This window comes from Artemia sp. Qi Xiang Cuo, chromosome 10, assembly GCF_049724085.1.
Source record: "Artemia sp. Qi Xiang Cuo chromosome 10, ASM4972408v1, whole genome shotgun sequence".
NCBI lineage: Eukaryota > Metazoa > Arthropoda > Branchiopoda > Anostraca > Artemiidae > Artemia > Artemia sp. Qi Xiang Cuo.
The window spans coordinates 11,121,658-11,131,652 of record NC_142803.1 but is presented as its reverse complement, the minus strand read 5'-3'; positions in this window follow the sequence as shown (position 1 = coordinate 11,131,652).

Genomic DNA, 9,995 nt, shown 5'->3' with positions numbered 1-9,995 from the left:
GGTTATTGCTCAATTCTTTGATTTCTTGCCATACCAAGACTTTGAGAAATACTCTTTTTATTGAAAATACCCCCCCCCCCCAAAAAAAAAAAATGAAAAACAGTCTAAGGTTGATGTCCATTGTGTGGTTATTAGAATAGTTGGGCTTATGAAAGAGATGGTAATAAGTATATTTCTTATACTTTTTTCAATATGAAATAAAAGTTTGATTTTTTTTCTCGAAAATCTAGAATACAAGTGAAAAAGAGGGGCGCAAAATGGATTGTGCTTTACATAACATAAATATAAAATTGACCTCAGCTATTAATGCATAAATGAAAACAGTTAGTGAGTAGAGGAAAAAGAGTTAAAAAGATAATTTCATGTAAAGCCCAATTTGCAAAAAATTGCTTTAGAACCTAAGCTCCCACAGCTATAGACAAGTACTGTTACAGTTGCGCTATCAAGACTTGCATAATTACGTTTCTTATGGAGTTTTGCTGTGCCTAATCACCGTTTATGTTGCTTTATTTATACAAGGGGGAGTATACAAGAGGAGGGGAATCTTGTTGTTTTAGTATTACACTGTCATTGGAAGTGCATATACTGATAAGATTTGGATGTAGTTGAACATTCAGAAATAGTAGAAAAATGTCTCAAAAATTTAACTAGTTTTTGTGACAAACAAATAAAAAAAGGTTAAAAAAGGGTACAAAAAGTCGTTGAGTTGAAAAAACAGGTTAATAAAAAGGTGGGGTCTAGGCGTTTACCCCCCCCCCCCCGGATGTTTGATATCAAATTTTAGATACATTTTTTAAAGTTTTTTATATAATACACCCCCCCCCCTAAAAAAACGAACATAAATCCTGGATACGCCATTGATCACTGCTCAAATAAATTCATTTTGTTATTTGTTTAGATGTTTGTTTATCCTTGTACATTAATAATTAAAAAATATTGGAGTTTTTAGTAATTTATAGAGCATCTGAGACAACAACATTTTTTGGCTAGTCATTTTTATGGATGTTATTTTTCTTCTAGAGAGGGTATGGGCTCATTATTTTAAATATTTGCGTCCTTATATGCTAATTATAAATATTCATGGCCTTTTAGACCTCGTCAAAGACTTTTTCAATGGGGGAGGGGGGTCTTAAAACCTAACCAAAAGGAATATCTGAGGGACGGCTAGGGTCCCTTTTTCTGAAATTACTGCCTTTGATAGTATTTACCTTAGTTCGTTGTATGTGATTTCTATGAATTTTGTAAGCCTTTATGAACGATCACCATTGGAAAATTGACTATTTTTCCCCACTTTATCTCTGTCCACCCAAACGTCCCTTTTCTCAGGGGTGCCACCGGGAGTAACCCCCCTTGTAAATAATTCATCAAAGCTTGTACAGGCAGCAACGCAAAATGAAGATGTCATTTCCGTCCTTCAACCCAGAGCCCATTTGCCGCCTAGTCATATCCCCCAGGGGGTATGGGTATTGTTGAAGAAATAAGATTTAGCCATCAAATCTTGTCGGCTTAAAATCCTCTAATAAAGTACAATTCATTTATTGCTGACCAGACGCGTTTAGATGCTATAAAGAGAACCGCTGAGCAATTGTAGCTTAGTTATGCACTTTTAGGTAGGGTATCTGATTTAGACATTGGAGGCCCAGCCGAAATTAAATGTGTCTATCTTTAGTATATTGCACATCCCGATAAGGGTGTCAACATATGCATCTATTAGGCTAGATTGCCCCGTACAGGGTGTAGATTGTCCCCCCCCAAGGCTTGAGTGTAACGGCGTGGTCAGGATTTCATCCGGAAGGGATCTCAACTTATTTTTAGAAGGATATAACCATGCACATATACAATTGAACCTGGTGGCGTAGTTACCGTGGGCTAGAGGGGACTGCTGTCCCCAGGCACTGCCTCGGAGGAAGCGCCAAATGAAGTTGATCTATTTATTTGGTGGTGAGGAGAAGGGGATAAGAACCGATATTGTCTCCGGGCGCTAAAAACCTTAACTACGCCACTGCTGATTTAATTTTGATACTATCATTTGTTTTATGATATCATGTAATTTCTATGTTTTCCAGATTTTTTTTTTGCTTTCTTTTTGCTATTTTGATGACTGATTCCTCTGAATATAGTTTTTTTTTCATAAATACCTGGGTTACCTTCAATTTGGGGAGGGGGCAATCACAAGTATAAATCAATTTCTTTGCATTAAGACATTAACCATGGTTTAGCACTTGTTAGAGAGCAGGGTGGCCTTACTTAGAAGATGGCCTAAGTCATATCCAACAGTTCGTGGTAACGAACTGTAAGTAAGGAGCAACCCGTCTCAATAGTGACCAAAACTCTAAAAAGAGGAATTTTTATACCAATAGATATATCAAAGGAATCAACTTTTTATGATGTTCTTAAATATATAAATTTTATTAAGTTTAATCTTACCCATCAAAGATTACGAGCCTGAGAATATTTTCCTGATTTTCGGAAAAAAGGGGATGCATCCCTTAAAAATCAAGTGATGTTAATGAAAATCACACCATCAAATTCAGCGTATCAGGAATCCCTATTGTAGAGGCTTCAAGCTTCTATCTGCAAAAATGTGGAATTTTGTGTTTTTTGCCAGAAGAAAGATCACGGATGCGTGTTTGTTTATTTTCTTTTTCCAGGGGTGATCGCATCGACCTAGTGATCCTAGAATGTCGTAAGAGAGCTCATTCGAACGGAAATTAAAAGCTCTAGTGTCCTTTCTAAGTGACAAAAAAAATGAAGGGCAACTAGGCCCCCGTCCCTTTTTTCCCAAAATCGTCCGATTCAAATTTTTAGATAGCCATTTTATTCATCATAGTTGAAAGGCCCAATAACTAGGCCTTTGGATATAACGTGACCCCCCCCCCCCCACAAACACACACAGCCCCAGAGGAAAGGTCTTTAAGTTATAAATTTGCCCATTATTTGCGCATAGTATATGTTATTGGGATGTATGCATACATTTTCGAGTGTGGGGGGGGGATAAATTTTCTGTTGGGAGTCTTTCCACGGGGGGGGGGGAAGTTTGCAAGGAGTAAATTTGTCAAGGGAAATTATGCACTGGGAGAATTTGCCAGAATTCTTATATAAATTTTCTTTATATATGTCTTGCTCTCTCTTTTCCGTTTCAATTTTACGTGCGGAGTGTTAAGAGTAATTGTCAGGGTAAATTTTCACGGGATCGAATTGTCTAGAGGATATTTCCGTGGGGAGGGAGTTTCTTCGTGGAGGTGGGGCTAAATTTCCTGGCATTATTTAAAAATGGATCAGAAATTAAATAAAAAAGAAACAAGTTTTTTCGACTGAAAGTAGGAAGCAAAATTAAAACTTAAAACGAACAGAAACATTACGTATATAAAAGAGCTGCCCACACCTCAACACCTCTAAAGTTTGAATTTTGTCCTAGTTCTTTAAGAATGACTCCTGAAACAAAAGTGCCGTTTAATTAGAACAATATCACGCTTTTTTATAAGTACTGAAATATTTTAGCGTAAAGAGCGAGGTGTTGAGGAGGGGGCAACCCTATTTATATATGTAATAATTTCTGTTTGGTTTGAGATTTCATGTTCCTTACTCTCAGTTGAAATTTTTTTTTTATTTATTTAATATTTGTATAGAACTTCATTGGGATTACCTAAAGGCAGGGGCTTTTAAAGAAGGCTATAGGTATGAAGACGGTAATGGAACGTTGAAAGTGGCAAAGGCTTTTCTAGCGATTATGGTAAGTTCAGACACACCAAAAATTGATTTCAGAGCCAACGCCCCCCTATGCCTTCTAAAGACCGGAACATTACTTGCGCTTTACTGAAAACAAAACATATTTTAAAGGTTTTCTCTTTTGTAACGTTAATAAATCCAAACGTGCTGAAACTTTCTGGAATTAAACTGACCATCTACATTTCAATAGTTTTTTTCAGTAATCTTAGCCATTGTGGTGATTTCTTTTGTTTTTTGGTGACTGTTACGATAAATAAAAAAACACAGTTCGAAACAGAGTCTGTTTTCAGTAAAGCGCAAATGACATTCTGGTCTTAAGGAAAACGTTAACCCATTTTTTATTTGTGTTAATTTCTCCGTTTTAAGTTTGACTCGATTATTTATTGTAATTTTGGTTTGTTTTGGGCTTCTTTTATTTATTTACAATGATTTATGTTCGTTTTACGCTTTGATTACTATTTACCTTTATTTTTGCTCATCTTGGACTTAATTATATATTTAAACTTTTGAGTTTTTACAGCTTAAAAGCACAGACAAGTTTAAACAATTAGTTTTGCTTATCAATCTTCAAGGTTCAACGTGGCAACATAGACAAAAATGTAATGTTGTCATAGAAACTTCATAATTTTGAAAAAACCATAGAAAAATCTTAGAAAACTACGGCTTTTACGTATGAATAGACCTATAAGGAGGGCCCAGGTGGGGGTAATTTTTTTTTATTATGATGCCCTAGTTACTTTAAAAAATACCATGGACGACTTTTGGAATTTGCAGTTTGTGATTTCACATTGTGTTCTTATATTTCTGTTAGTTTGTTTTTTAATTTTTCAAAAGTCTTTTTTATATTCGCAGCTCCTACTTTTAGATTTTCTACCCAATAGATATATCCCCGAGAATTTTTAGTAGTAAATTACTGGTTTTGGCAGTTCCGCTTCCGTGAGCTGATAGAGGATTGTTAGAAATTTTGACTACAGAAGTAACCATATGCATAAAAGTCGCTTTACTCTTTTTTTGGATTATCAAGTATGGCCAGGGGTGGATACAAAATTAATTTTTAAGGGGTGCACCAGCAAAACTTAGACTTCTTCGTTGATTACTACAACTCTTCGCCTATGGGGGGGGGGTACATGCCGCTAAGATAATCCCCTGGCTCCGTCTCTGAGGATGGACCTGCTCTATCTACTAACTTGAGAAAAAAGCACTACCTGCATTTTTATTATAAAATTCATTTAAAAAAACTAAGTTTTTTCCGAGGGCAGTAAAGGGTGAAGTCGAACCTTAAAATGAACAAAAATTATGACTTCACAGCCTATCTAACATATATCAATAAAACTAATGCAAATAAATCAACTGGTGATATTTTCCTATGTTCATAGTTTTACGGAAAACTAGTGCTTTACTCAAAAAACACCTATGTTTGTAGGATTACAAACATATGTAAGTATTACAACACGCATATGTAGGATTACAAACACATGTTATAAACATATGTAGGATTACAAACACATGTTTGTAGGTTTCCTATGTTTGTAGGATTACAGAAAATTAGTGCTTTACTGAAAACCCTAAACAATATAGGAGTTTCGGTACGGCAAAAGTAAACATTTTAAGGGCACTTTTAATAGTATAAAAGTAAAGCATTTTAGATTGTTGCTTCATTTTTTTCCCGTTTAATTCGGCATCACTTCTGCACAATGAGCTCAGTTCAATGATTGACTGTCGTTTTGGATCTGAAAAGGACATTTCATGATTATTTTGTAGACAAGTTCGAAGTGAAGAAATCTTATTAGTATTAGGACTACAAAGTCGCTTTAGAATTTGTATCCCAACTAAAAATTCTCCGTTTTTAGATAGAAATAACTGGATTTCCAAAGTTCATATTACGGTTGATATGTTCTTTATTTCGACTAATACTAGGTGAGACCAAGATGTTACCTGATAAATCAATCCATTATTATATATACTGGGTAATGGCTTTAAACTTATCATTTTTATGCCTAAGTTTTTAAGATAATTGTAATTGTATATTGAAAGTTACTGATATTACAATTCCTGTAGGACTATGAAAAGCGTTATAGATTAGTTTGTAGTTGAAAGGCTACGTATTTACTTTTTACTCCTAAATCAATATTCTTGTTTTTTATACTTGGATTTTGTGTTTTCAGTAAAGTGCTAGTTTTCTGTAATCCTACAAACATAGGGAAATGTCACCAATTGATTTATTTGCATTAGTTTTATTGATATATGTTAGATAGGATGGGAAGTAATAATTTTTATTCGTTTTAAGTTTCAACTTCACTCTTTACTTCCCTCGGAAAAACTTTGTTTTATAAAATTAATCTATGCTCGTTTTTGATTAAAATTTAATTTAGAAGCAACAGTGCTATGACCTTTTTTATTCATACAGAGAGTTTCTGTTCGTTTTAAGTTTTAATGTTGGTTCTTAGTTTCAGTTAAAACTTATTTTTTATATATAATTTCTAATTACCTCCAATCTAGTGGAGATAAGACACCTCAACCCTTATTAAGGAGTTGAACTAAGAAGCCGTACAAAAACTGAAGAAAAAAAAAATATAGGTTTAGAGTGAAAAACAAAAATCTAAACACAGTGTCGCTTCTTTTTGCAAAAAAAAGGAAATTAAAATAAGAAATATATTTTTAATTCTTTGTTTTCAAGAATTTAGCTTAGTAACACTTAATAAAGTAGCTCTAGGCGAGTAGCTTCGACACAAACGGTTAAGTGACCGGACAGGTTTGTAAATCGACATACTTTCAGAAAATTTTCCTAGTTCAACAGAAATGTAGCTTTAGGCTTGGGGATTTATGACCTGTCCCTAAATAAAAAAAAAGCCACTGATTATTCAGAAGTGAGTGGAAATTTCAAAAAAAGATCCTTTCTCGTGAAGGTGCGAAATATGGTATTACAAACTAAATTGGTTTTCATTTCAAAAATTTTGTGCATCCTTCCTTTACAAAACTTTGTTCTCAGCTTTGTACTGATGGATCTTCTGACGCCTATATTCAACAGCGATTGCCGAAAGCAGACACGGTCTTTTTTCCCCTAAGAAAACCGTTGTGGAACCGGCGTGAAATTAGTATAAGAGCTAAAGTTCGAGTTTACCTGGCTTCGGTTCGGACAATCCTTCTTTATGGATGCAAAACTTGGTCAGTGAAGCGACTGCATGAAAATACACTGAAGGTGTTTGAGCATACCTGTCTACGTAGCATCCTTGAGACCTTAAGTTAAATCTGAATGATCGCATATCAAGCGTGGATATACGACGAATATGTGGTATCAAGAGAGGCGTTAGATCAAGGAGCGTAGACGGAAACTGTTGGGCCTTGTCTTACAGAGGCCAACAAAGTACATGCCTCGCCGAATCTTTCTAGCTGAGCCACTTAGCTCATGGAAGAGACACCAAGGAGGACAGTGAAAAAACTGTTGGAACTTGGTTAAATCAGACCTTGAACCTATTGGGGGGGGGGTCAGAAAGCTTGGTCACTGAAGGACAATTCAATGGCTCCCATTTGCAAAAAAACTAGCAGAAGACCGCACTACATGGTTCAAACAGGTCTTGAAGATCCTTGATACCGGGCAAGGAGGAAACGCCTGAGTCCCACCACAAGTACAAGTAAGTAAGTAATACCGATACGCGTGATATCAATACGTCTGATACCCATACAGTATGCAGATCTTTCCCCAGGGACTATGGAGGGTCATATCATTACAAAAACCGAAGATATTTTACCTTTGAGCTATGTTGAATGCAATGGCTATCTCAAAATTGTGATTGGATGACTTTGGGGGGGGGATAGTTATCCTCCAATCTCTTTGGTCACTTAAAAAGGCCACTAGAAAATTTAAGTTCCGTTCGAATGAGCTATTACACATCCGTCTGTCATGCTCTGGTCACCCCCTAGCCTTACTAGAAAAAAAACGAAAAAAAAAAAAAAAAAAACGGGAGACAGATCAGTGCTACCCATGAAAAAAAAAGTCATTTTCCTTGTTGTTCAAGGAGGGGGCTGTGATTTCTCATATCTAGTTTTCCAACAGTGCTGATTCCAATGGTAGACTTTTCATTTTGATCTGACTCCATTTTTGAGGGGGTTCAGACTTTTTTTTTGAAATCACAATAAATATCTTTTCGCAATAAACTTTTACTTTTAAGACGAACCAAAATAGTAGTTTGTTCGTCGCCTGAAAGCGGTTTTGCCGAAAATAACAATTTTTGGTGAAACTGAGTTACAAACGCCATCTTGTGTAAAAAAAAAATCTCCTTTCGAATGGTCTAATTGACATTGCTGTAAGACGTCTCTAACTGCCTGTATTTTGCAGTTCTCCTTTGCCGAATCGCATATTTTTCGATTTCTTTAAAGCGGTTTTACCGAATCGCATACGGGATTATAGCATGGTCCGTTTTGCCGAAAGTTGCTGATTTGCATAACGCGACCTTGGAGAAGAAGAAGACGATCTTTCTTATCTTGATGAACAAGATATAATTATGAGACCCAAGAGATTGAAAATGTCGATTTCCCCAGATATTTTTGAAACAGACAGGTAAGAATTAGATATTTTGAGACAGAAGTATGTATAGCAGCATTAATTGAAGTGCTCTTCCACAGTTCTAAAGGAGATGCTAATGAATGCTCATGGATAGAAAGCAGTCTAGAAAACTACTCTGTTTCATACTTGGTAAGCTAGTCCTGATTCAGCTGGCAAACATCTTCCTGAATGGGATGTTCATGTCAATATTGCATTGACACAAACTAGTTTGTGTCACTAAAATCATTCTTAGAAAATGTTCCAGTAACATGGGTGAAAATAAAGATTTCTTTTTTAGCCCCGAAGATTTGTCTTCAGATGAAGATTCTGACCCGACGTATTTCCCGCAAGTGGAAAGTGATCCAGAATCTCCACCCAGTAAGGGATCTTCATCAGAAGTCGAAAGTACTGCCGTCTGCAAAGATGCTGGCCAGTCCAGCTCTCCTACTACTCAGACAAGTAATAGAACAGAAAGTGAACCAGAGGCTACCAGAGAAATCAGTGAAACAGCTTCTGCTAGCATTTCTCCAACCATAGAAGGAAATGATGGTACAGAAACGAGAAATAATGCATCCAAAAAAGTCAGAAAGAGGTTAAATAACAAGGAAAAGTGGGTGAAAAATCAGATAAAGAATGCAGTAAACTCTGGAAATGTTTATCTGAACCCTGTTACCAAAAAAGTACATAGAAAGGAGAAGGAACCGAAACCCTTTAATTGCCCTCGTTCTTGTCCTTTAAGATGTTTTGAACATTTCTCGGGGACTGGTCTTCAAATTGTGTTTCAAAACTTTTGGACATTGTCAAAAAAATTCCAAAAGGATGTACTATTTGAAAACAACAAAACCTTTACCTAAAAAAAGGAACAAAAAAGAGTGAATTTAATCTTGCATTTCATGTTCCTAAAACTGACAGATGCGATGTTTTTGAAGAAAAAAAGGTGGCTGAACAAAATGGTACTGAAGTATCTGAGGAGGTCAAAACCTCTCAAGCAAAACATGTGAAAGGAAAACTAGAAAGCAAAAACGAAAGAGATAAGGACAGGGCTTCGGATGACCCCGTATTATGTTTTGATATGGAAAATGTTTTTTCTTTGCCAAAGGGGATGTTTCATCCTTTTTTTTACAAAATGAAGATCACTTGCTTTAACTTAACTGCTATTCTTACCTTTCGCAGACATACAGGAGAGCTAATCAAGACAGTTTATTGTTGTTTGAGGTCAGAATGTCTTGCTGGTACAAGTGGAAATGATATTGCCAGTGGTCTTCGTGCTATCCTTGATAAGGTTTTTACTACCTATCCTGACATCAGAAAGTTGGTTACATGGTCAGATTTATGTGTGCCTCAAAATAGTAATCAAATAATGAGCTACATGATGCAAGACATCCTGAAGAAGCATTCACACGTCCAGAGTATAACGATGAAGTATTCTGAGCCTGGCCACTCCACGATTCAGGAGGTCGATGCTGTTCACAGCGTCATTGAGAGGTCTTTGAAGCACGAGGAAGTCTTTTCGCTACTAGACTTGACAAAAAAGCTTTTGATTCTTCGGCCCCGTGACCCGTTTGTCATTATTCAAATTACCAAGCAGAATTTTTTTGATTATGCCAAAACGTCCAAATACTATAAGTATAGCTTAGTGCCATTTTCAAAGGTGAAGTTATTACAGATGAAGTAAGGACTATGCAAAAGGGTGTTCTACAAAACTTCGTTTGCGGATACTACT